This window comes from Natator depressus, chromosome 28 (genome assembly GCF_965152275.1).
Source record: "Natator depressus isolate rNatDep1 chromosome 28, rNatDep2.hap1, whole genome shotgun sequence".
NCBI classification, from domain to species: Eukaryota; Metazoa; Chordata; order Testudines; family Cheloniidae; genus Natator; species Natator depressus.
This window is the reverse complement of record NC_134261.1, coordinates 4,132,890-4,159,628: the sequence shown is the minus strand read 5'-3', so window position 1 is coordinate 4,159,628 and position 26,739 is coordinate 4,132,890.

The following is a 26,739-nucleotide window of genomic DNA, read 5'->3' as shown; positions in this document are numbered from 1 at the left end:
GTTGGGGTAAGGCACGGACGGTTTCCCCTAGAGCTGCAGTGACACCTGGTGGCCAGTCGGGATAAGGCACGGACGGTTTGCCCTAGAACGGCAGTGACACCTGGCGGCCAGTCGGGGTAAGGCACGGACAGTTTCCCCTAGAGCGGCAGTGACACCTGGTGGCCAGTCGGGGTAAGGCACGGACGGTTTCCCCTAGAGCGGCAGTGACACCTGGTGGCCAGTCGGGGTAAGGCACGGACGGTTTCCAGTAGAACTGCAGTGACACCTGGTGGCCAGTTGGGGTAAGGCACGGACGGTTTCTCCTAGAGCCGCAGTGACACCTGGTGGCCAGTCGGGGTAAGGCAAGGACGGTTTCCCCTAAAGCTGCAGTGACACCTGGTGGCCAGTCGGGGTAAGGCACGGACGGTTTCCCCTAGAGCGGCAGTGACACCTGGTGGCCAGTCGGGGTAAGGCACGGAGGGTTTCCCCTAAAGCTGCAGTGACACCTGGTGGCCAGTCTGGGTAAGGCACGGACGGTTTCCCCTAGAGCGGCAGTGACACCTGGTGGCCAGTCGGGGTAAGGCACGGACGGTTTCCCCTAAAGCTGCAGTGACACCTGGTGGCCAGTCGGGGTAAGGCACGGACGGTTTCCCCTAGAGCGGCAGTGACACCTGGTGTCCAGTCGGGGTAAGGCACGGACGGTTTCCCCTAGAGGGGCAGTGACACCTGGTGGCCAGTCGGGGTAAGGCACGGACGGTTTCCCCTAGAGCGGCAGTGACACCTGGTGGCCAGTCGGGGTAAGGCACGGACGGTTTCCCCTAAAGCGGCAGTGACACCTGGTGGCCAGTCGGGGTAAGGCACGGATGGTTTCCCCTAGAGCGGCAGTGACACCTGGTGGCCAGTCGGGGTAAGGCACGGACGGTTTCCCGTAGAGCGGCAGTGACCCCTGGTGGCCAGTCGGGGTAAGGCACGGACGGTTTCCCCTAAAGCTGCAGTGACACCTGGTGTCCAGTCGGGGTAAGGCACGGACGGTTTCCCCTAGAACTGCAGTGACACCTGGTGGCCAGTTGGGGTAAGGCACGGACGGTTTCTCCTAGAGCCGCAGTGACACCTGGTGGCCAGTCGGGGTAAGGCACGGACGGTTTCCCCTAAAGCTGCAGTGACACCTGCTGGCCAGTCGGGGTAAGGCACGGACGGTTTCCCCTAGAGCTGCAGTGACAGCTGGTGGCCAGTCGGGGTAAGGCACGGAGGGTTTCCCCTAAACCTGCAGTGACACCTGGTGGCCAGTCTGGGTAAGGCACGGACGGTTTCCCCTAGAGCGGCAGTGACACCTGGTGGCCAGTCGGGGTAAGGCACGGACGGTTTCCCCTAGACCGCAGTGACACCTGGTGGCCAGTCGGGGTAAGGCACGGACGGTTTCCCCTAGAACTGCAGTGACACCTGGTGGCCAGTTGGGGTAAGGCACGGACGGTTTCTCCTAGAGCCGCAGTGACACCTGGTGGCCAGTCGGGATAAGGCACGGACGGTTTCCCCTAAAGCTGCAGTGACACCTGGTGGCCATTCGGGGTAAGGCACGGACGGTTTCCCCTAGAGCTGCAGTGACACCTGGTGGCCAGTCGGGGTAAGGCACGGAGGGTTTCCCCTAAAGCTGCAGTGACACCTGGTGGCCAGTCTGGGTAAGGCACGGACGGTTTCCCCTAGAGCGGCAGTGACACCTGGTGGCCAGTCGGGGTAAGGCACGGACGGTTTCCCCTAAAGCTGCAGTGACACCTGGTGGCCAGTCGGGGTAAGGCACGGACGGTTTATCCTAGAGCGGCAGTGACACCTGGCGGCCAGTTGGGGTAAGGCACGGACGGTTTCCCCTAAAGCTGCAGTGACACCTGCTGGCCAATCGGGGTAAGGCACGGACGGTTTCCCCTAAAGCTGCAGTGACACCTGGCGGCCAGTCGGGGTAAGGCACGGACGGTTTCCCCTAGAGCTGCAGTGACACCTGGTGGCCAGTCGGGATAAGGCACGGACGGTTTCCCCTAGAACGGCAGTGACACCTGGCGGCCAGTTGGGGTAAGGCACGGACGGTTTCCCCTAGAGCTGCAGTGATACCTGGTGGCCAGTCGGGGTAAGGCACGGACGGTTTCCCCTAGAGCGGCAGTGACACCTGGCGGCCAGTCGGGGTAAGGCACGGACGGTTTCCCCTAGAGCTGCAGTGACACCTGGTGGCCAGTCGGGGTAAGGCATGGACGGTTTCCCCTAGAGCGGCAGTGACACCTGGTGGCCAGTCGGGGTAAGGCACGGACGTTTTCCCCTAGAGCGGCAGTGACACCTGGTGGCCAGTCGGGGTAAGGCACGGACGGTTTCCCCTAGAGCGGCAGTGACACCTGGTGGCCAGTCGGGGTAAGGCACGGACGGTTTCCCCTAGAGCTGCAGTGACACCTGGTGGCTAGTCGGGGTAAGGCACGGACGGTTTCCCCTAGAGCGGCAGTGACACCTGGTGGCCAGTCGGGGTAAGGCACGGACGGTTTCCCCTAGAGCTGCAGTGATACCTGGTGGCCAGTCGGGGTAAGGCACGGACGGTTTCCCCTAGAGCGGCAGTGACACCTGGTGGCCAGTCGGGGTAAGGCACGGACGGTTTCCCCTAAAGCTGCAGTGACACCTGGTGGCCAATCGGGGTAACGCACGGACGGTTTCCCTAAAGCTGCAGTGACACCTGGCGGCCAGTCGGGGTAAGGCACGGACGGTTTCCCCTAGAACTGCAGTGACACCTGGTGGCCAGTTGGGGTAAGGCACGGACGGTTTCTCCTAGAGCCGCAGTGACACCTGGTGGCCAGTCGGGGTAAGGCACGGACGGTTTCCCCATAAAGCTGCAGTGACACCTGCTGGCCAGTCGGGGTAAGGCACGGACGGTTTCCCCTAGAGCTGCAGTGACAGCTGGTGGCCAGTCGGGGTAAGGCACGGAGGGTTTCCCCTAAACCTGCAGTGACACCTGGTGGCCAGTCTGGGTAAGGCACGGACGGTTTCCCCTAGAGCGGCAGTGACACCTGGTGGCCAGTCGGGGTAAGGCACGGACGGTTTCCCCTAGACCGCAGTGACACCTGGTGGCCAGTCGGGGTAAGGCACGGACGGTTTCCCCTAGAACTGCAGTGACACCTGGTGGCCAGTTGGGGTAAGGCACGGACGGTTTCCCCTAGAGCGGCAGTGACACCTGGTGGCCAGTCGGGATAAGGAACGGACGGTTTCCCCTAAAGCTGCAGTGACACCTGGTGGCCAGTCGGGGTAAGGCACGGACGGTTTCCCCTAGAGCTGCAGTGACACCTGGTGGCCAGTCGGGGTAAGGCACGGAGGGTTTCCCCTAAAGCTGCAGTGACACCTGGTGGCCAGTCTGGGTAAGGCACGGACGGTTTCCCCTAGAGCGGCAGTGACACCTGGTGGCCAGTCGGGGTAAGGCACGGACGGTTTCCCCTAAAGCTGCAGTGACACCTGGTGGCCAGTCGGGGTAAGGCACGGACGGTTTATCCTAGAGCGGCAGTGACACCTGGTGGCCAGTCGGGGTAAGGCACGGACGGTTTCCCCTAGAGCGGCAGTGACACCTGGTGGCCAGTCGCGGTAAGGCACGGACGGTTTCCCCTAGAGCGGCAGTGACACCTGGTGGCCAGTCGGGGTAAGGCACGGACGGTATCCCCTAGAGCGGCAGTGACACCTGGTGGCCAGTCGGGGTAAGGCACGGACGGTTTTCCGTAGAGCGGCAGTGACACCTGGTGGCCAGTCGGGGTAAGGCACGGACGGTTTCCCCTAAAGCTGCAGTGACACCTGGTGTCCAGTCGGGGTAAGGCACGGACGGTTTCCCCTAAAGCTGCAGTGACACCTGGTGGCCAGTCGGGGTAAGGCACGGACGGTTTCCCCTAGAGCTGCAGTGACACCTGGTGGCCAGTCGGGGTAAGGCACGGACGGTTTCCCCTAGAGCCGCAGTGACACCTGGCGGCCAGTTGGGGTAAGGCACGGACGGTTTCCCCTAAAGCTGCAGTGACACCTGCTGGCCAATCGGGGTAAGGCACGGACGGTTTCCCCTAAAGCTGCAGTGACACCTGGCGGCCAGTCGGGGTAAGGCACGGACGGTTTCCCCTAGAGCTGCAGTGACACCTGGTGGCCAGTCGGGATAAGGCACGGACGGTTTCCCCTAGAACGGCAGTGACACCTGGCGGCCAGTTGGGGTAAGGCACGGACGGTTTCCCCTAGAGCTGCAGTGACACCTGGTGGCCAGTCGGGGTAAGGCACGGACGGTTTCCCCTAGAGCGGCAGTGACACCTGGCGGCCAGTCGGGGTAAGGCACGGACGGTTTCCCCTAGAGCTGCAGTGACACCTGGTGGCCAGTCGGGGTAAGGCACGGACGGTTTCCCCTAGAGCGGCAGTGACACCTGGTGGCCAGTCGGGGTAAGGCACGGACGTTTTCCCCTAGAGCGGCAGTGACACCTGGTGGCCAGTCGGGGTAAGGCACGGACGGTTTCCCCTAGAGCGGCAGTGACACCTGGTGGCCAGTCGGGGTAAGGCACGGACGGTTTCCCCTAGAGCTGCAGTGACACCTGGTGGCCAGTCGGGGTAAGGCACGGACGGTTTCCCCTAGAGCGACAGTGACATCTGGTGGCCAGTCGGGGTAAGGCACGGACGGTTTCCCGTAGAGCGGCAGTGACACCTGGTGGCCAGTCGGGGTAAGGCACCTACGGTTTCCCCTAAAGCTGCAGTGACACCTGGTGTCCAGTCGGGGTAAGGCACGGATGGTTTCCCGTAGAGCGGCAGTGACCCCTGGTGGCCAGTCGGGGTAAGGCACGGACGGTTTCCCCTAAAGCTGCAGTGACACCTGGTGTCCAGTCGGGGTAAGGCACGGACGGTTTCCCCTAGAGCAGCAGTGACACCTGGTGGCCACTCGGGGTAAGGCACGGACATTTTCCCCTAAAGCTGCAGTGACACCTGGTGGCCAGTCGGGGTAAGGCACGGACGGTTTCCCCTAAAGCTGGAGTGACACCTGGTGGCCAGTCGGGGTAAGGCACAGACGGTTTCCCCTAGAGCTGCAGTGACACCTGGTGGCCAGTCGGGGTAAGGCACGGACGGTTTCCCCTAGAGCGGCAGTGACACCTGGTGGCCAGTCGGGGTAAGGCACGGACGGTTTCCCCTAAAGCTGCAGTGACACCTGGTGGCCAATCGGGGTAAGGCACGGACGGTTTCCCCTAAAGCTGCAGTGACACCTGGCGGCCAGTCGGGGTAAGGCACGGACGGTTTCCCCTAGAACTGCAGTGACACCTGGTGGCCAGTTGGGGTAAGGCACGGACGGTTTCTCCTAGAGCCGCAGTGACACCTGGTGGCCAGTCGGGGTAAGGCACGGACGGTTTCCCCTAAAGCTGCAGTGACACCTGCTGGCCAGTCGGGGTAAGGCACGGACGGTTTCCCCTAGAGCTGCAGTGACAGCTGGTGGCCAGTCGGGGTAAGGCACGGAGGGTTTCCCCTAAACCTGCAGTGACACCTGGTGGCCAGTCTGGGTAAGGCACGGACGGTTTCCCCTAGAGCGGCAGTGACACCTGGTGGCCAGTCGGGGTAAGGCACGGACGGTTTCCCCTAGACCGCAGTGACACCTGGTGGCCAGTCGGGGTAAGGCACGGACGGTTTCCCCTAGAACTGCAGTGACACCTGGTGGCCAGTTGGGGTAAGGCACGGACGGTTTCTCCTAGAGCCGCAGTGACACCTGGTGGCCAGTCGGGATAAGGCACGGACGGTTTCCCCTAAAGCTGCAGTGACACCTGGTGGCCAGTCGGGGTAAGGCACGGACGGTTTCCCCTAGAGCTGCAGTGACACCTGGTGGCCAGTCGGGGTAAGGCACGGAGGGTTTCCCCTAAAGCTGCAGTGACACCTGGTGGCCAGTCTGGGTAAGGCACGGACGGTTTCCCCTAGAGCGGCAGTGACACCTGGTGGCCAGTCGGGGTAAGGCACGGACGGTTTCCCCTAAAGCTGCAGTGACACCTGGTGGCCAGTCGGGGTAAGGCACGGACGGTTTATCCTAGAGCGGCAGTGACACCTGGTGCCAGTCGGGGTAAGGCACGGACGGTTTCCCCTAGAGCGGCAGTGACACCTGGTGGCCAGTCGCGGTAAGGCACGGACGGTTTCCCCTAGAGCGGCAGTGACACCTGGTGGCCAGTCGGGGTAAGGCACGGACGGTTTCCCCTAGAGCGGCAGTGACACCTGGTGGCCAGTCGGGGTAAGGCACGGACGGTTTTCCGTAGAGCGGCAGTGACACCTGGTGGCCAGTCGGGGGTAAGGCACGGACGGTTTCCCCTAAAGCTGCAGTGACACCTGGTGTCCAGTCGGGGTAAGGCACGGACGGTTTCCCCTAAAGCTGCAGTGACACCTGGTGGCCAGTCGGGGTAAGGCACGGACGGTTTCCCCTAGAGCTGCAGTGACACCTGGTGGCCAGTCGGGGTAAGGCACGGACGGTTTCCACTAGAGCGGCAGTGACACCTGGCGGCCAGTTGGGGTAAGGCACGGACGGTTTCCCCTAAAGCTGCAGTGACACCTGCTGGCCAATCGGGGTAAGGCACGGACGGTTTCCCCCTAAAGCTGCAGTGACACCTGGCGGCCAGTCGGGGTAAGGCACGGACGGTTTCCCCTAGAGCTGCAGTGACACCTGGTGGCCAGTCGGGATAAGGCACGGACGGTTTCCCCTAGAACGGCAGTGACACCTGGCGGCCAGTTGGGGTAAGGCACGGACGGTTTCCCCTAGAGCTGCAGTGACACCTGGTGGCCAGTCGGGGTAAGGCACGGACGGTTTCCCCTAGAGCGGCAGTGACACCTGGCGGCCAGTCGGGGTAAGGCACGGACGGTTTCCCCTAGAGCTGCAGTGACACCTGGTGGCCAGTCGGGGTAAGGCACGGACGGTTTCCCCTAGAGCGGCAGTGACACCTGGTGGCCAGTCGGGGTAAGGCACGGACGTTTTCCCCCTAGAGCGGCAGTGACACCTGGTGGCCAGTCGGGGTAAGGCACGGACGGTTTCCCCTAGAGCGGCAGTGACACCTGGTGGCCAGTCGGGGTAAGGCACGGACGGTTTCCCCTAGAGCTGCAGTGACACCTGGTGGCCAGTCGGGGTAAGGCACGGACGGTTTCCCCTAGAGCGACAGTGACATCTGGTGGCCAGTCGGGGTAAGGCACGGACGGTTTCCCGTAGAGCGGCAGTGACACCTGGTGGCCAGTCGGGGTAAGGCACGGACGTTTCCCCTAAAGCTGCAGTGACACCTGGTGGCCAATCGGGGTAAGGCACGGACGGTTTCCCTAAAGCTGCAGTGACACCTGGCGGCCAGTCGGGGTAAGGCACGGACGGTTTCCCCTAGAACTGCAGTGACACCTGGTGGCCAGTTGGGGTAAGGCACGGACGGTTTCTCTCCTAGAGCCGCAGTGACACCTGGTGGCCAGTCGGGGTAAGGCACGGACGGTTTCCCCTAAAGCTGCAGTGACACCTGGTGGCCAGTCGGGGTAAGGCACGGACGGTTTCCCCTAGAGCGGCAGTGACACCTGGCGGCCAGTCGGGGTAAGGCACGGACGGTTTCCCCTAGAGCTGCAGTGACACCTGGTGGCCAGTCGGGGTAAGGCACGGACGGTTTCCCCTAGAGCGGCAGTGACACCTGGTGGCCAGTCGGGGTAAGGCACGGACGTTTTCCCCTAGAGCGGCAGTGACACCTGGTGGCCAGTCGGGGTAAGGCACGACGGTTTCCCCTAGAGCGGCAGTGACACCTGGTGGCCAGTCGGGGTAAGGCACGGACGGTTTCCCCTAGAGCTGCAGTGACACCTGGTGGCCAGTCGGGGTAAGGCACGGACGGTTTCCCCCTAGAGCGACAGTGACATCTGGTGGCCAGTCGGGGTAAGGCACGGACGGTTTCCCGTAGAGCGGCAGTGACACCTGGTGGCCAGTCGGGGTAAGGCACCTACGGTTTCCCCTAAAGCTGCAGTGACACCTGGTGTCCAGTCGGGGTAAGGCACGGATGGTTTCCCGTAGAGCGGCAGTGACCCCTGGTGGCCAGTCGGGGTAAGGCACGGACGGTTTCCCCTAAAGCTGCAGTGACACCTGGTGTCCAGTCGGGGTAAGGCACGGACGGTTTCCCCTAGAGCAGCAGTGACACCTGGTGGCCACTCGGGGTAAGGCACGGACATTTTCCCCTAAAGCTGCAGTGACACCTGGTGGCCAGTCGGGGTAAGGCACGGACGGTTTCCCCTAAAGCTGGAGTGACACCTGGTGGCCAGTCGGGGTAAGGCACAGACGGTTTCCCCTAGAGCTGCAGTGACACCTGGTGGCCAGTCGGGGTAAGGCACGGACGGTTTCCCCTAGAGCGGCAGTGACACCTGGTGGCCAGTCGGGGTAAGGCACGGACGGTTTCCCCTAAAGCTGCAGTGACACCTGGTGGCCAATCGGGGTAAGGCACGGACGGTTTCCCCTAAAGCTGCAGTGACACCTGGCGGCCAGTCGGGGTAAGGCACGGACGGTTTCCCCTAGAACTGCAGTGACACCTGGTGGCCAGTTGGGGTAAGGCACGGACGGTTTCTCCTAGAGCCGCAGTGACACCTGGTGGCCAGTCGGGGTAAGGCACGGACGGTTTCCCCTAAAGCTGCAGTGACACCTGCTGGCCAGTCGGGGTAAGGCACGGACGGTTTCCCCTAGAGCTGCAGTGACAGCTGGTGGCCAGTCGGGGTAAGGCACGGAGGGTTTCCCCTAAACCTGCAGTGACACCTGGTGGCCAGTCTGGGTAAGGTACGGACGGTTTCCCCTAGAGCGGCAGTGACACCTGGTGGCCAGTCGGGGTAAGGCACGGACGGTTTCCCCTAGACCGCAGTGACACCTGGTGGCCAGTCGGGGTAAGGCACGGACGGTTTCCCCTAGAACTGCAGTGACACCTGGTGGCCAGTTGGGGTAAGGCACGGACGGTTTCTCCTAGAGCCGCAGTGACACCTGGTGGCCAGTCGGGATAAGGCACGGACGGTTTCCCCTAAAGCTGCAGTGACACCTGGTGGCCAGTCGGGGTAAGGCACGGACGGTTTCCCCTAGAGCTGCAGTGACACCTGGTGGCCAGTCGGGGTAAGGCACGGAGGGTTTCCCCTAAAGCTGCAGTGACACCTGGTGGCCAGTCTGGGTAAGGCACGGACGGTTTCCCCTAGAGCGGCAGTGACACCTGGTGGCCAGTCGGGGTAAGGCACGGACGGTTTCCCCTAAAGCTGCAGTGACACCTGGTGGCCAGTCGGGGTAAGGCACGGACGGTTTATCCTAGAGCGGCAGTGACACCTGGTGGCCAGTCGGGGTAAGGCACGGACGGTTTCCCCTAGAGCGGCAGTGACACCTGGTGGCCAGTCGCGGTAAGGCACGGACGGTTTCCCCTAGAGCGGCAGTGACACCTGGTGGCCAGTCGGGGTAAGGCACGGACGGTTTCCCCTAGAGCGGCAGTGACACCTGGTGGCCAGTCGGGGTAAGGCACGGACGGTTTTCCGTAGAGCGGCAGTGACACCTGGTGGCCAGTCGGGGTAAGGCACGGACGGTTTCCCCTAAAGCTGCAGTGACACCTGGTGTCCAGTCGGGGTAAGGCACGGACGGTTTCCCCTAAAGCTGCAGTGACACCTGGTGGCCAGTCGGGGTAAGGCACGGACGGTTTCCCCTAGAGCTGCAGTGACACCTGGTGGCCAGTCGGGGTAAGGCACGGACGGTTTCCACTAGAGCGGCAGTGACACCTGGCGGCCAGTTGGGCTAAGGCACGGACGGTTTCCCCTAAAGCTGCAGTGACACCTGCTGGCCAATCGGGGTAAGGCACGGACGGTTTCCCCTAAAGCTGCAGTGACACCTGGCGGCCAGTCGGGGTAAGGCACGGACGGTTTCCCCTAGAGCTGCAGTGACACCTGGTGGCCAGTCGGGATAAGGCACGGACGGTTTCCCCTAGAACGGCAGTGACACCTGGCGGCCAGTTGGGGTAAGGCACGGACGGTTTCCCCTAGAGCTGCAGTGACACCTGGTGGCCAGTCGGGGTAAGGCACGGACGGTTTCCCCTAGAGCGGCAGTGACACCTGGCGGCCAGTCGGGGTAAGGCACGGACGGTTTCCCCTAGAGCTGCAGTGACACCTGGTGGCCAGTCGGGGTAAGGCACGGACGGTTTCCCCTAGAGCGGCAGTGACACCTGGTGGCCAGTCGGGGTAAGGCACGGACGTTTTCCCCTAGAGCGGCAGTGACACCTGGTGGCCAGTCGGGGTAAGGCACGGACGGTTTCCCCTAGAGCGGCAGTGACACCTGGTGGCCAGTCGGGGTAAGGCACGGACGGTTTCCCCTAGAGCTGCAGTGACACCTGGTGGCCAGTCGGGGTAAGGCACGGACGGTTTCCCCTAGAGCGACAGTGACATCTGGTGGCCAGTCGGGGTAAAGCACGGACGGTTTCCCGTAGAGCGGCAGTGACACCTGGTGGCCAGTCGGGGTAAGGCACGGACGGTTTCCCCTAAAGCTGCAGTGACACCTGGTGGCCAATCGGGGTAAGGCACGGACGGTTTCCCCTAAAGCTGCAGTGACACCTGGCGGCCAGTCGGGGTAAGGCACGGACGGTTTCCCCTAGAGCTGCAGTGACACCTGGTGGCCAGTCGGGATAAGGCACGGACGGTTTCCCCTAGAACGGCAGTGACACCTGGCGGCCAGTTGGGGTAAGGCACGGACGGTTTCCCCTAGAGCTGCAGTGACACCTGGTGGCCAGTCGGGGTAAGGCACGGACGGTTTCCCCTAGAGCGGCAGTGACACCTGGCGGCCAGTCGGGGTAAGGCACGGACGGTTTCCCCTAGAGCTGCAGTGACACCTGGTGGCCAGTCGGGGTAAGGCACGGACGGTTTCCCCTAGAGCGGCAGTGACACCTGGTGGCCAGTCGGGGTAAGGCACGGACGTTTTCCCCTAGAGCGGCAGTGACACCTGGTGGCCAGTCGGGGTAAGGCACGGACGGTTTCCCCTAGAGCGGCAGTGACACCTGGTGGCCAGTCGGGGTAAGGCACGGACGGTTTCCCCTAGAGCTGCAGTGACACCTGGTGGCCAGTCGGGGTAAGGCACGGACGGTTTCCCCTAGAGCGCCAGTGACATCTGGTGGCCAGTCGGGGTAAAGCACGGACGGTTTCCCGTAGAGCGGCAGTGACACCTGGTGGCCAGTCGGGGTAAGGCACGGACGGTTTCCCCTAAAGCTGCAGTGACACCTGGTGGCCAATCGGGGTAAGGCACGGACGGTTTCCCCTAAAGCTGCAGTGACACCTGGCGGCCAGTCGGGGTAAGGCACGGACGGTTTCCCCTAGAACTGCAGTGACACCTGGTGGCCAGTTGGGGTAAGGCACGGACGGTTTCTCCTAGAGCCGCAGTGACACCTGGTGGCCAGTCGGGGTAAGGCACGGACGGTTTCCCCTAAAGCTGCAGTGACACCTGGTGGCCAGTCGGGGTAAGGCACGGACGGTTTCCCCTAGAGCTGCAGTGACAGCTGGTGGCCAGTCGGGGTAAGGCACGGAGGGTTTCCCCTAAACCTGCAGTGACACCTGGTGGCCAGTCTGGGTAAGGCACGGACGGTTTCCCCTAGAGCGGCAGTGACACCTGGTGGCCAGTCGGGGTAAGGCACGGACGGTTTCCCCTAGACCGCAGTGACACCTGGTGGCCAGTCGGGGTAAGGCACGGACGGTTTCCCCTAGAACTGCAGTGACACCTGGTGGCCAGTTGGGGTAAGGCACGGACGGTTTCTCCTAGAGCCGCAGTGACACCTGGTGGCCAGTCGGGATAAGGCACGGACGGTTTCCCCTAAAGCTGCAGTGACACCTGGTGGCCAGTCGGGGTAAGGCACGGACGGTTTCCCCTAGAGCTGCAGTGACACCTGGTGGCCAGTCGGGGTAAGGCACGGAGGGTTTCCCCTAAAGCTGCAGTGACACCTGGTGGCCAGTCTGGGTAAGGCACGGACGGTTTCCCCTAGAGCGGCAGTGACACCTGGTGGCCAGTCGGGGTAAGGCACGGACGGTTTCCCCTAAAGCTGCAGTGACACCTGCTGGCCAGTCGGGGTAAGGCACGGACGGTTTATCCTAGAGCGGCAGTGACACCTGGTGGCCAGTCGGGGTAAGGCACGGACGGTTTCCCCTAGAGCGGCAGTGACACCTGGTGGCCAGTCGCGGTAAGGCACGGACGGTTTCCCCTAGAGCAGCAGTGACACCTGGTGGCCAGTCGGGGTAAGGCACGGAGGGTTTCCCCTAGAGCGGCAGTGACACCTGGTGGCCAGTCGGGGTAAGGCACGGACGGTTTTCCGTAGAGCGGCAGTGACACCTGGTGGCCAGTCGGGGTAAGGCACGGACGGTTTCCCCTAAAGCTGCAGTGACACCTGGTGTCCAGTCGGGGTAAGGCACGGACGGTTTCCCCTAAAGCTGCAGTGACACCTGGTGGCCAGGCGGGGTAAGGCACGGACGGTTTCCCCTAGAGCTGCAGTGACACCTGGTGGCCAGTCGGGGTAAGGCACGGACGGTTTCCCCTAGAGCGGCAGTGACACCTGGCGGCCAGTTGGGGTAAGGCACGGACGGTTTCCCCTAAAGCTGCAGTGACACCTGCTGGCCAATCGGGGTAAGGCACGGACGGTTTCCCCTAAAGCTGCAGTGACACCTGGCGGCCAGTCGGGGTAAGGCACGGACGGTTTCCCCTAGAGCTGCAGTGACACCTGGTGGCCAGTCGGGATAAGGCACGGACGGTTTCCCCTTGAACGGCAGTGACACCTGGCGGCCAGTTGGGGTAAGGCACGGACGGTTTCCCCTAGAGCTGCAGTGACACCTAGTGGCCAGTCGGGGTAAGGCACGGACGGTTTCCCCTAGAGCGGCAGTGACACCTGGCGGCCAGTCGGGGTAAGGCACGGACGGTTTCCCCTAGAGCTGCAGTGACACCTGGTGGCCAGTCGGGGTAAGGCACGGACGGTTTCCCCTAGAGCGGCAGTGACACCTGGTGGCCAGTCGGGGTAAGGCACGGACGTTTTCCCCTAGAGCGGCAGTGACACCTGGTGGCCAGTCGGGGTAAGGCACGGACGGTTTCCCCTAGAGCGGCAGTGACACCTGGTGGCCAGTCGGGGTAAGGCACGGACGGTTTCCCCTAGAGCTGCAGTGACACCTGGTGGCCAGTCGGGGTAAGGCACGGACGGTTCCCCCTAGAGCGGCAGTGACACCTGGTGGCCAGTCGGGGTAAGGCACGGACGGTTTCCCCTATAGCGGCAGTGACACCTGGAGGCCAGTCGGGGTAAGGCACGGATGGTTCCCCCTAGAGCGGCAGTGACACCTGATGGCCAGTCTGGGTAAGGCACGGACGTTTTCCCCTAGAGCGACAGTGACACCTGGTGGCCAGTCGGGGTAAGGCACGGACGGTTTCCCCTAGACCGCAGTGACACCTGGTGGCCAGTCGGGGTAAGGCACGGACGGTTTCCCCTAGAACTGCAGTGACACCTGGTGGCCAGTTGGGTTAAGGCATGGACGGTTTCTCCTAGAGCCGCAGTGACACCTGGTGGCCAGTCGGGGTAAGGCACGGACGGTTTCCCCTAAAGCTGCAGTGACACCTGGTGGCCAGTCGGGGTAAGGCACGGACGGTTTCCCCTAGAGCGGCAGTGACACCTGGTAGCCAGTCGGGGTAAGGCACGGACGGTTTCCCCTAGAGCGGCAGTGACACCTGGTGGCCAGTCAGGGTAAGGCACGGACGGTTCCCCCTAGAGCGGCAGTGACACCTGATGGCCAGTCGGGGTAAGGCACGGACGGTTTCCCCTAGAGCGACAGTGACACCTGGTGGCCAGTTGGGGGAAGGCACGGACGGTTTCTCCTAAACCGCAGTGACACCTGGTGGCCCGTCGGGGTAAGGCACGGACGGTTTCCCCTAGAACTGCAGTGACACCTGGTGGCCAGTTGGGGTAAGGCACGGACGGTTTCTCCTAGAGCCGCAGTGACACCTGGTGGCCAGTCGGGGTAAGGCACGGACGGTTTCCCCTAAAGCTGCAGTGACACCTGCCGGCCAGTCGGGGTAAGGCACGGACGGTTTCCCCTAAAGCTGCAGTGACAGCTGGTGGCCAGTCGGGGTAAGGCACGGAGGGTTTCCCCTAAAGCTGCAGTGACACCTGGTGGCCAGTCTGGGTAAGGCACGGACGGTTTCCCCTAGAGCGGCAGTGACACCTGGTGGCCAGTCGGGGTAAGGCACGGACGGTTTCCCCTAGAACTGCAGTGACACCTGGTGGCCAGTCGGGGTAAGGCACGGACGGTTTCCCCTAAAGCTGCAGTGACACCTGGTGTCCAGTCGGGGTAAGGCACGGACGGTTTCCCCTAAAGCTGCAGTGACACCTGGTGGCCAGTCGGGGTAAGGCACGGACGGTTTCCCCTAGAGCTGCAGTGACACCTGGTGGCCAGTCGGGGTAAGGCACGGACGGTTTCCCCTAGAGCGGCAGTGACACCTGGTGGCCAGTTGGGGTAAGGCACGGACGGTTTCCCCTAAAGCTGCAGTGACACCTGGTGGCCAATCGGGGTAAGGCACGGACGGTTTCCCCTAAAGCTGCAGTGACACCTGGTGGCCAATCGGGGTAAGGCACGGACGGTTTCCCCTAGAGCTGCAGTGACACCTGGTGGCCAGTCGGGGTAAGGCACGGACGGTTTCCCCTAGAGCGGCAGTGACACCTGGTGGCCAGTCGGGGTAAGGCACAGACGGTTTCCCCTAAAGCGGCAGTGACACCTGGTGGCCAGTCAGGATAAGGCACGGACGGTTTCCCCTAGAACGGCAGTGACACCTGGCGGCCAGTTGGGGTAAGGCACGGACGGTTTCCCCTAGAGCTGCAGTGACACCTGGTGGCCAGTCGGGATAAGGCACGGACGGTTTCCCCTAGAACGGCAGTGACACCTGGCGGCCAGTCGGGGTAAGGCACGGACAGTTTCCCCTAGAGCGGCAGTGACACCTGGTGGCCAGTCGGGGTAAGGCACGGACGGTTTCCCCTAGAGCGGCAGTGACACCTGGTGGCCAGTCGGGGTAAGGCACGGACGGTTTCCAGTAGAACTGCAGTGACACCTGGTGGCCAGTTGGGGTAAGGCACGGACGGTTTCTCCTAGAGCCGCAGTGACACCTGGTGGCCAGTCGGGGTAAGGCAAGGACGGTTTCCCCTAAAGCTGCAGTGACACCTGGTGGCCAGTCGGGGTAAGGCACGGACGGTTTCCCCTAGAGCGGCAGTGACACCTGGTGGCCAGTCGGGGTAAGGCACGGAGGGTTTCCCCTAAAGCTGCAGTGACACCTGGTGGCCAGTCTGGGTAAGGCACGGACGGTTTCCCCTAGAGCGGCAGTGACACCTGGTGGCCAGTCGGGGTAAGGCACGGACGGTTTCCCCTAAAGCGGCAGTGACACCTGGTGGCCAGTCGGGGTAAGGCACGGATGGTTTCCCCTAGAGCGGCAGTGACACCTGGTGGCCAGTCGGGGTAAGGCACGGACGGTTTCCCGTAGAGCGGCAGTGACCCCTGGTGGCCAGTCGGGGTAAGGCACGGACGGTTTCCGCTAAAGCTGCAGTGACACCTGGTGTCCAGTCGGGGTAAGGCACGGACGGTTTCCCCTAGAACTGCAGTGACACCTGGTGGCCAGTTGGGGTAAGGCACGGACGGTTTCTCCTAGAGCCGCAGTGACACCTGGTGGCCAGTCGGGGTAAGGCACGGACGGTTTCCCCTAAAGCTGCAGTGACACCTGCTGGCCAGTCGGGGTAAGGCACGGACGGTTTCCCCTAGAGCTGCAGTGACAGCTGGTGGCCAGTCGGGGTAAGGCACGGAGGGTTTCCCCTAAACCTGCAGTGACACCTGGTGGCCAGTCTGGGTAAGGCACGGACGGTTTCCCCTAGAGCGGCAGTGACACCTGGTGGCCAGTCGGGGTAAGGCACGGACGGTTTCCCCTAGAGCTGCAGTGACACCTGGTGGCCAGTCGGGGTAAGGCACGGACGGTTTCCCCTAGAACTGCAGTGACACCTGGTGGCCAGTTGGGGTAAGGCACGGACGGTTTCTCCTAGAGCCGCAGTGACACCTGGTGGCCAGTCGGGATAAGGCACGGACGGTTTCCCCTAAAGCTGCAGTGACACCTGGTGGCCAGTCGGGGTAAGGCACGGACGGTTTCCCCTAGAGCTGCAGTGACACCTGGTGGCCAGTCGGGGTAAGGCACGGAGGGTTTCCCCTAAAGCTGCAGTGACACCTGGTGGCCAGTCTGGGTAAGGCACGGACGGTTTCCCCTAGAGCGGCAGTGACACCTGGTGGCCAGTCGGGGTAAGGCACGGACGGTTTCCCCTAAAGCTGCAGTGACACCTGGTGGCCAGTCGGGGTAAGGCACGGACGGTTTATCCTAGAGCGGCAGTGACACCTGGTGGCCAGTCGGGGTAAGGCACGGACGGTTTCCCCTAGAGCAGCAGTGACACCTGGTGGCCAGTCGCGGTAAGGCACGGACGGTTTCCCCTAGAGCGGCAGTGACACCTGGTGGCCAGTCGGGGTAAGGCACGGACGGTTTCCCCTAGAGCGGCAGTGACAGCTGGTGGCCAGTCGGGGTAAGGCACGGACGGTTTTCCGTAGAGCGGCAGTGACACCTGGTGGCCAGTCGGGGTAAGGCACGGACGGTTTCCCCTAAAGCTGCAGTGACACCTGGTGTCCAGTCGGGGTAAGGCACGGACGGTTTCCCCTAAAGCTGCAGTGACACCTGGTGGCCAGTCGGGGTAAGGCACGGACGGTTTCCCCTAGAGCTGCAGTGACACCTGGTGGCCAGTCGGGGTAAGGCACGGACGGTTTCCACTAGAGCGGCATTGACACCTGGCGGCCAGTTGGGGTAAGGCACGGACGGTTTCCCCTAAAGCTGCAGTGACACCTGCTGGCCAATCGGGGTAAGGCACGGACGGTTTCCCCTAAAGCTGCAGTGACACCTGGCGGCCAGTCGGGGTAAGGCACGGACGGTTTCCCCTAGAGCTGCAGTGACACCTGGTGGCCAGTAGGGATAAGGCACGGACGGTTTCCCCTAGAACGGCAGTGACACCTGGCGGCCAGTTGGGGTAAGGCACGGACGGTTTCCCCTAAAGCTGCAGTGACACCTGGCGGCCAGTCGGGGTAAGGCACGGACGGTTTCCCCTAGAGCTCCAGTGACATCTGGTGGCCAGTCGGGGTAAGGCACGGACGGTTTCCCGTAGAGCGGCAGTGACACCTGGTGGCCAGTCGGGGTAAGGCACGGACGGTTTCCCCTAAAGCTGCAGTGACACCTGCTGGCCAATCGGGGTAAGGCACGGACGGTTTCCCCTAAAGCTGCAGTGACACCTGGCGGCCAGTCGGGGTAAGGCACGGACGGTTTCCCCTAGAACTGCAGTGACACCTGGTGGCCAGTTGGGGTAAGGCACGGACGGTTTCTCCTAGAGCCGCAGTGACACCTGGTGGCCAGTCGGGGTAAGGCACGGACGGTTTCCCCTAAAGCTGCAGTGACACCTGCTGGCCAGTCGGGGTAAGGCACGGACGGTTTCCCCTAGAGCTGCAGTGACAGCTGGTGGCCAGTCGGGGTAAGGCACGGAGGGTTTCCCCTAAACCTGCAGTGACACCTGGTGGCCAGTCTGGGTAAGGCACGGACGGTTTCCCCTAGACCGCAGTGACACCTGGTGGCCAGTCGGGGTAAGGCACGGACGGTTTCCCCTAGAACTGCAGTGACACCTGGTGGCCAGTTGGGGTAAGGCACGGACGGTTTCCCCTAGACCGCAGTGACACCTGGTGGCCAGTCGGGGTAAGGCACGGACGGTTTCCCCTAGAACTGCAGTGACACCTGGTGGCCAGTTGGGGTAAGGCACGGACGGTTTCTCCTAGAGCCGCAGTGACACCTGGTGGCCAGTCGGGATAAGGCACGGACGGTTTCCCTAAAGCTGCAGTGACACCTGGTGGCCAGTCGGGGTAAGGCACGGACGGTTTCCCCTAGAGCTGCAGTGACACCTGGTGGCCAGTCGGGATAAGGCACGGACGGTTTCCCCTAGAACGGCAGTGACACCTGGCGGCCAGTTGGGGTAAGGCACGGACGGTTTCCCCTAGAGCTGCAGTGATACCTGGTGGCCAGTCGGGGTAAGGCACGGACGGTTTCCCCTAGAGCGGCAGTGACACCTGGCGGCCAGTCGGGGTAAGGCACGGACGGTTTCCCCTAGAGCTGCAGTGACACCTGGTGGCCAGTCGGGGTAAGGCATGGACGGTTTCCCCTAGAGCGGCAGTGACACCTGGTGGCCAGTCGGGGTAAGGCACGGACGTTTTCCCCTAGAGCGGCAGTGACACCTGGTGGCCAGTCGGGGTAAGGCACGGACGGTTTCCCCTAGAGCGGCAGTGACACCTGGTGGCCAGTCGGGGTAAGGCACGGACGGTTTCCCCTAGAGCTGCAGTGACACCTGGTGGCCAGTCGGGGTAAGGCACGGACGGTTTCCCCTAGAGCGGCAGTGACACCTGGTGGCCAGTCGGGGTAAGGCACGGACGGTTTCCCCTAGAGCTGCAGTGATACCTGGTGGCCAGTCGGGGTAAGGCACGGACGGTTTCCCCTAGAGCGGCAGTGACACCTGGTGGCCAGTCGGGGTAAGGCACGGACGGTTTCCCCTAAAGCTGCAGTGACACCTGGTGGCCAATCGGGGTAAGGCACGGACGGTTTCCCCTAAAGCTGCAGTGACACCTGGCGGCCAGTCGGGGTAAGGCACGGACGGTTTCCCCTAGAACTGCAGTGACACCTGGTGGCCAGTTGGGGTAAGGCACGGACGGTTTCTCCTAGAGCCGCAGTGACACCTGGTGGCCAGTCGGGGTAAGGCACGGACGGTTTCCCCTAAAGCTGCAGTGACACCTGCTGGCCAGTCGGGGTAAGGCACGGACGGTTTCCCCTAGAGCTGCAGTGACAGCTGGTGGCCAGTCGGGGTAAGGCACGGAGGGTTTCCCCTAAACCTGCAGTGACACCTGGTGGCCAGTCTGGGTAAGGCACGGACGGTTTCCCCTAGAGCGGCAGTGACACCTGGTGGCCAGTCGGGGTAAGGCACGGACGGTTTCCCCTAGACCGCAGTGACACCTGGTGGCCAGTCGGGGTAAGGCACGGACGGTTTCCCCTAGAACTGCAGTGACACCTGGTGGCCAGTTGGGGTAAGGCACGGACGGTTTCTCCTAGAGCGGCAGTGACACCTGGTGGCCAGTCGGGATAAGGAACGGACGGTTTCCCCTAAAGCTGCAGTGACACCTGGTGGCCAGTCGGGGTAAGGCACGGACGGTTTCCCCTAGAGCTGCAGTGACACCTGGTGGCCAGTCGGGGTAAGGCACGGAGGGTTTCCCCTAAAGCTGCAGTGACACCTGGTGGCCAGTCTGGGTAAGGCACGGACGGTTTCCCCTAGAGCGGCAGTGACACCTGGTGGCCAGTCGGGGTAAGGCACGGACGGTTTCCCCTAAAGCTGCAGTGACACCTGGTGGCCAGTCGGGGTAAGGCACGGACGGTTTATCCTAGAGCGGCAGTGACACCTGGTGGCCAGTCGGGGTAAGGCACGGACGGTTTCCCCTAGAGCGGCAGTGACACCTGGTGGCCAGTCGCGGTAAGGCACGGACGGTTTCCCCTAGAGCGGCAGTGACACCTGGTGGCCAGTCGGGGTAAGGCACGGACGGTATCCCCTAGAGCGGCAGTGACACCTGGTGGCCAGTCGGGGTAAGGCACGGACGGTTTTCCGTAGAGCGGCAGTGACACCTGGTGGCCAGTCGGGGTAAGGCACGGACGGTTTCCCCTAAAGCTGCAGTGACACCTGGTGTCCAGTCGGGGTAAGGCACGGACGGTTTCCCCTAAAGCTGCAGTGACACCTGGTGGCCAGTCGGGGTAAGGCACGGACGGTTTCCCCTAGAGCTGCAGTGACACCTGGTGGCCAGTCGGGGTAAGGCACGGACGGTTTCCCCTAGAGCGGCAGTGACACCTGGCGGCCAGTTGGGGTAAGGCACGGACGGTTTCCCCTAAAGCTGCAGTGACACCTGCTGGCCAATCGGGGTAAGGCACGGACGGTTTCCCCTAAAGCTGCAGTGACACCTGGCGGCCAGTCGGGGTAAGGCACGGACGGTTTCCCCTAGAGCTGCAGTGACACCTGGTGGCCAGTCGGGATAAGGCACGGACGGTTTCCCCTAGAACGGCAGTGACACCTGGCGGCCAGTTGGGGTAAGGCACGGACGGTTTCCCCTAGAGCTGCAGTGACACCTGGTGGCCAGTCGGGGTAAGGCACGGACGGTTTCCCCTAGAGCGGCAGTGACACCTGGCGGCCAGTCGGGGTAAGGCACGGACGGTTTCCCCTAGAGCTGCAGTGACACCTGGTGGCCAGTCGGGGTAAGGCACGGACAGTTTCCCCTAGAGCGGCAGTGACACCTGGTGGCCAGTCGGGGTAAGGCACGGACGTTTTCCCCTAGAGCGGCAGTGACACCTGGTGGCCAGTCGGGGTAAGGCACGGACGGTTTCCCCTAGAGCGGCAGTGACACCTGGTGGCCAGTCGGGGTAAGGCACGGACGGTTTCCCCTAGAGCTGCAGTGACACCTGGTGGCCAGTCGGGGTAAGGCACGGACGGTTTCCCCTAGAGCGACAGTGACATCTGGTGGCCAGTCGGGGTAGGCACGGACGGTTTCCCGTAGAGCGGCAGTGACACCTGGTGGCCAGTCGGGGTAAGGCACCTACGGTTTCCCCTAAAGCTGCAGTGACACCTGGTGTCCAGTCGGGGTAAGGCACGGATGGTTTCCCGTAGAGCGGCAGTGACCCCTGGTGGCCAGTCGGGGTAAGGCACGGACGGTTTCCCCTAAAGCTGCAGTGACACCTGGTGTCCAGTCGGGGTAAGGCACGGACGGTTTCCCCTAGAGCAGCAGTGACACCTGGTGGCCACTCGGGGTAAGGCACGGACATTTTCCCCTAAAGCTGCAGTGACACCTGGTGGCCAGTCGGGGTAAGGCACGGACGGTTTCCCCTAAAGCTGGAGTGACACCTGGTGGCCAGTCGGGGTAAGGCACAGACGGTTTCCCCTAGAGCTGCAGTGACACCTGGTGGCCAGTCGGGGTAAGGCACGGACGGTTTCCCCTAGAGCGGCAGTGACACCTGGTGGCCAGTCGGGGTAAGGCACGGACGGTTTCCCCTAAAGCTGCAGTGACACCTGGTGGCCAATCGGGGTAAGGCACGGACGGTTTCCCCTAAAGCTGCAGTGACACCTGGCGGCCAGTCGGGGTAAGGCACGGACGGTTTCCCCTAGAACTGCAGTGACACCTGGTGGCCAGTTGGGGTAAGGCACGGACGGTTTCTCCTAGAGCCGCAGTGACACCTGGTGGCCAGTCGGGGTAAGGCACGGACGGTTTCCCCTAAAGCTGCAGTGACACCTGCTGGCCAGTCGGGGTAAGGCACGGACGGTTTCCCCTAGAGCTGCAGTGACAGCTGGTGGCCAGTCGGGGTAAGGCACGGAGGGTTTCCCCTAAACCTGCAGTGACACCTGGTGGCCAGTCTGGGTAAGGCACGGACGGTTTCCCCTAGAGCGGCAGTGACACCTGGTGGCCAGTCGGGGTAAGGCACGGACGGTTTCCCCTAGACCGCAGTGACACCTGGTGGCCAGTCGGGGTAAGGCACGGACGGTTTCCCCTAGAACTGCAGTGACACCTGGTGGCCAGTTGGGGTAAGGCACGGACGGTTTCTCCTAGAGCCGCAGTGACACCTGGTGGCCAGTCGGGATAAGGCACGGACGGTTTCCCCTAAAGCTGCAGTGACACCTGGTGGCCAGTCGGGGTAAGGCACGGACGGTTTCCCCTAGAGCTGCAGTGACACCTGGTGGCCAGTCGGGGTAAGGCACGGAGGGTTTCCCCTAAAGCTGCAGTGACACCTGGTGGCCAGTCTGGGTAAGGCACGGACGGTTTCCCCTAGAGCGGCAGTGACACCTGGTGGCCAGTCGGGGTAAGGCACGGACGGTTTCCCCTAAAGCTGCAGTGACACCTGGTGGCCAGTCGGGGTAAGGCACGGACGGTTTATCCTAGAGCGGCAGTGACACCTGGTGGCCAGTCGGGGTAAGGCACGGACGGTTTCCCCTAGAGCGGCAGTGACACCTGGTGGCCAGTCGCGGTAAGGCACGGACGGTTTCCCCTAGAGCGGCAGTGACACCTGGTGGCCAGTCGGGGTAAGGCACGGACGGTTTCCCCTAGAGCGGCAGTGACACCTGGTGGCCAGTCGGGGTAAGGCACGGACGGTTTTCCGTAGAGCGGCAGTGACACCTGGTGGCCAGTCGGGGTAAGGCACGGACGGTTTCCCCTAAAGCTGCAGTGACACCTGGTGTCCAGTCGGGGTAAGGCACGGACGGTTTCCCCTAAAGCTGCAGTGACACCTGGTGGCCAGTCGGGGTAAGGCACGGACGGTTTCCCCTAGAGCTGCAGTGACACCTGGTGGCCAGTCGGGGTAAGGCACGGACGGTTTCCACTAGAGCAGCAGTGACACCTGGCGGCCAGTTGGGGTAAGGCACGGACGGTTTCCCCTAAAGCTGCAGTGACACCTGCTGGCCAATCGGGGTAAGGCACGGACGGTTTCCCCTAAAGCTGCAGTGACACCTGGCGGCCAGTCGGGGTAAGGCACGGACGGTTTCCCCTAGAGCTGCAGTGACACCTGGTGGCCAGTCGGGATAAGGCACGGACGGTTTCCCCTAGAACGGCAGTGACACCTGGCGGCCAGTTGGGGTAAGGCACGGACGGTTTCCCCTAGAGCTGCAGTGACACCTGGTGGCCAGTCGGGGTAAGGCACGGACGGTTTCCCCTAGAGCGGCAGTGACACCTGGCGGCCAGTCGGGGTAAGGCACGGACGGTTTCCCCTAGAGCTGCAGTGACACCTGGTGGCCAGTCGGGGTAAGGCACGGACGGTTTCCCCTAGAGCGGCAGTGACACCTGGTGGCCAGTCGGGGTAAGGCACGGACGTTTTCCCCTAGAGCGGCAGTGACACCTGGTGGCCAGTCGGGGTAAGGCACGGACGGTTTCCCCTAGAGCGGCAGTGACACCTGGTGGCCAGTCGGGGTAAGGCACGGACGGTTTCCCCTAGAGCTGCAGTGACACCTGGTGGCCAGTCGGGGTAAGGCACGGACGGTTTCCCCTAGAGCGACAGTGACATCTGGTGGCCAGTCGGGGTAAGGCACGGACGGTTTCCCGTAGAGCGGCAGTGACACCTGGTGGCCAGTCGGGGTAAGGCACGGACGGTTTCCCCTAAAGCTGCAGTGACACCTGGTGGCCAATCGGGGTAAGGCACGGACGGTTTCCCCTAAAGCTGCAGTGACACCTGGCGGCCAGTCGGGGTAAGGCACGGACGGTTTCCCCTAGAACTGCAGTGACACCTGGTGGCCAGTTGGGGTAAGGCACGGACGGTTTCTCCTAGAGCCGCAGTGACACCTGGTGGCCAGTCGGGGTAAGGCACGGACGGTTTCCCCTAAAGCTGCAGTGACACCTGCTGGCCAGTCGGGGTAAGGCACGGACGGTTTCCCCTAGAGCTGCAGTGACAGCTGGTGGCCAGTCGGGGTAAGGCACGGAGGGTTTCCCCTAAACCTGCAGTGACACCTGGTGGCCAGTCTGGGTAAGGCACGGACGGTTTCCCCTAGAGCGGCAGTGACACCTGGTGGCCAGTCGGGGTAAGGCACGGACGGTTTCCCCTAGACCGCAGTGACACCTGGTGGCCAGTCGGGGTAAGGCACGGACGGTTCCCCCTAGAGCGGCAGTGACACCTGATGGCCAGTCGGGGTAAGGCACGGACGGTTTCCCCTAGAGCGACAGTGACATCTGGTGGCCAGTCGGGGTAAGGCACGGACGGTTTCCCGTAGAGCGGCAGTGACACCTGGTGGCCAGTCGGGGTAAGGCACGGACGGTTTCCCCTAAAGCTGCAGTGACACCTGGTGTCCAGTCGGGGTAAGGCACGGACGGTTTCCCCTAGAGCGGCAGTGACACCTGGTGGCCAGTCGGGGTAAGGCACGGACATTTTCCCCTAAAGTTGCAGTGACACCTGGTGGCCAGTCGGGGTAAGGCACGGACGGTTTATCCTAGAGCGGCAGTGACACCTGGTGGCCAGTCGGGGTAAGGCATGGACGGTTTCCCCTAGAGCGGCAGTGACACCTGGTGGCCAGTCGCGGTAAGGCACGGACGGTTTCCCCTAGAGCGGCAGTGACACCTGGTGGCCAGTCGGGGTAAGGCACGGACGGTTTCCCCTAGAGCGGCAGTGACACCTGGTGGCCAGTCGGGGTAAGGCACGGACGGTTTTCCGTAGAGCGGCAGTGACACCTGGTGGCCAGTCGGGGTAAGGCACGGACGGTTTCCCCTAAAGCTGCAGTGACACCTGGTGTCCAGTCGGGGTAAGGCACGGACGGTTTCCCCTAAAGCTGCAGTGACACCCGGTGGCCAGTCGGGGTAAGGCACGGACGGTTTCCCCTAGAGCTGCAGTGACACCTGGTGGCCAGTCGGGGTAAGGCACGGACGGTTTCCACTAGAGCGGCAGTGACACCTGGCGGCCAGTTGGGGTAAGGCACGGACGGTTTCCCCTAAAGCTGCAGTGACACCTGCTGGCCAATCGGGGTAAGGCACGGACGGTTTCCCCTAGAGCTGCAGTGACACCTGGCGGCCAGTCGGGGTAAGGCACGGACGGTTTCCCCTAGAGCTGCAGTGACACCTGGTGGCCAGTCGGGATAAGGCACGGACGGTTTCCCCTAGAACGGCAGTGACACCTGGCGGCCAGTTGGGGTAAGGCACGGACGGTTTCCCCTAGAGCTGCAGTGACACCTGGTGGCCAGTCGGGGTAAGGCACGGACGGTTTCCCCTAGAGCGGCAGTGACACCTGGCGGCCAGTCGGGGTAAGGCACGGACGGTTTCCCCTAGAGCTGCAGTGACACCTGGTGGCCAGTCGGGGTAAGGCACGGACGGTTTCCCCTAGAGCGGCAGTGACACCTGGTGGCCAGTCGGGGTAAGGCACGGACGTTTTCCCCTAGAGCGGCAGTGACACCTGGTGGCCAGTCGGGGTAAGGCACGGACGGTTTCCCCTAGAGCGGCAGTGACACCTGGTGGCCAGTCGGGGTAAGGCACGGACGGTTTCCCCTAGAGCTGCAGTGACACCTGGTGGCCAGTCGGGGTAAGGCACGGACGGTTTCCCCTAGAGCGACAGTGACATCTGGTGGCCAGTCGGGGTAAGGCACGGACGGTTTCCCGTAGAGCGGCAGTGACACCTGGTGGCCAGTCGGGGTAAGGCACGGACGGTTTCCCCTAAAGCTGCAGTGACACCTGGTGGCCAATCGGGGTAAGGCACGGACGGTTTCCCCTAAAGCTGCAGTGACACCTGGCGGCCAGTCGGGGTAAGGCACGGACGGTTTCCCCTAGAACTGCAGTGACACCTGGTGGCCAGTTGGGGTAAGGCACGGACGGTTTCTCCTAGAGCCGCAGTGACACCTGGTGGCCAGTCGGGGTAAGGCACGGACGGTTTCCCCTAAAGCTGCAGTGACACCTGCTGGCCAGTCGGGGTAAGGCACGGACGGTTTCCCCTAGAGCTGCAGTGACAGCTGGTGGCCAGTCGGGGTAAGGCACGGAGGGTTTCCCCTAAACCTGCAGTGACACCTGGTGGCCAGTCTGGGTAAGGCACGGACGGTTTCCCCTAGAGCGGCAGTGACACCTGGTGGCCAGTCGGGGTAAGGCACGGACGGTTTCCCCTAGACCGCAGTGACACCTGGTGGCCAGTCGGGGTAAGGCACGGACGGTTTCCCCTAGAACTGCAGTGACACCTGGTGGCCAGTTGGGGTAAGGCACGGACGGTTTCTCCTAGAGCCGCAGTGACACCTGGTGGCCAGTCGGGATAAGGCACGGACGGTTTCCCCTAAAGCTGCAGTGACACCTGGTGGCCAGTCGGGGTAAGGCACGGACGGTTTCCCCTAGAGCTGCAGTGACACCTGGTGGCCAGTCGGGGTAAGGCACGGAGGGTTTCCCCTAAAGCTGCAGTGACACCTGGTGGCCAGTCTGGGTAAGGCACGGACGGTTTCCGCTAGAGCGGCAGTGACACCTGGTGGCCAGTCGGGGTAAGGCACGGACGGTTTCCCCTAAAGCTGCAGTGACACCTGCTGGCCAGTCGGGGTAAGGCACGGACGGTTTATCCTAGAGCGGCAGTGACACCTGGTGGCCAGTCGGGGTAAGGCACGGACGGTTTCCCCTAGAGCGGCAGTGACACCTGGTGGCCAGTCGGGGTAAGGCACGGACGGTTTCCCCTAGAGCGGCAGTGACACCTGGCGGCCAGTTGGGGTAAGGCACGGACGGTTTCCCCTAAAGCTGCAGTGACACCTGCTGGCCAATCGGGGTAAGGCACGGACGGTTTCCCCTAAAGCTGCAGTGACACCTGGCGGCCAGTCGGGGTAAGGCACGGACGGTTTCCCCTAGAGCTGCAGTGACACCTGGTGGCCAGTCGGGATAAGGCACGGACGGTTTCCCCTTGAACGGCAGTGACACCTGGCGGCCAGTTGGGGTAAGGCACGGACGGTTTCCCCTAGAGCGGCAGTGACACCTGGTGGCCAGTCGCGGTAAGGCACGGACGGTTTCCCCTAGAGCGGCAGTGACACCTGGTGGCCAGTCGGGGTAAGGCACGGACGGTTTCCCCTAAAGCTGCAGTGACACCTGGCGGCCAGTCGGGGTAAGGCACGGACGGTTTCCCCTAGAGCTGCAGTGACACCTGGTGGCCAGTCGGGATAAGGCACGGACGGT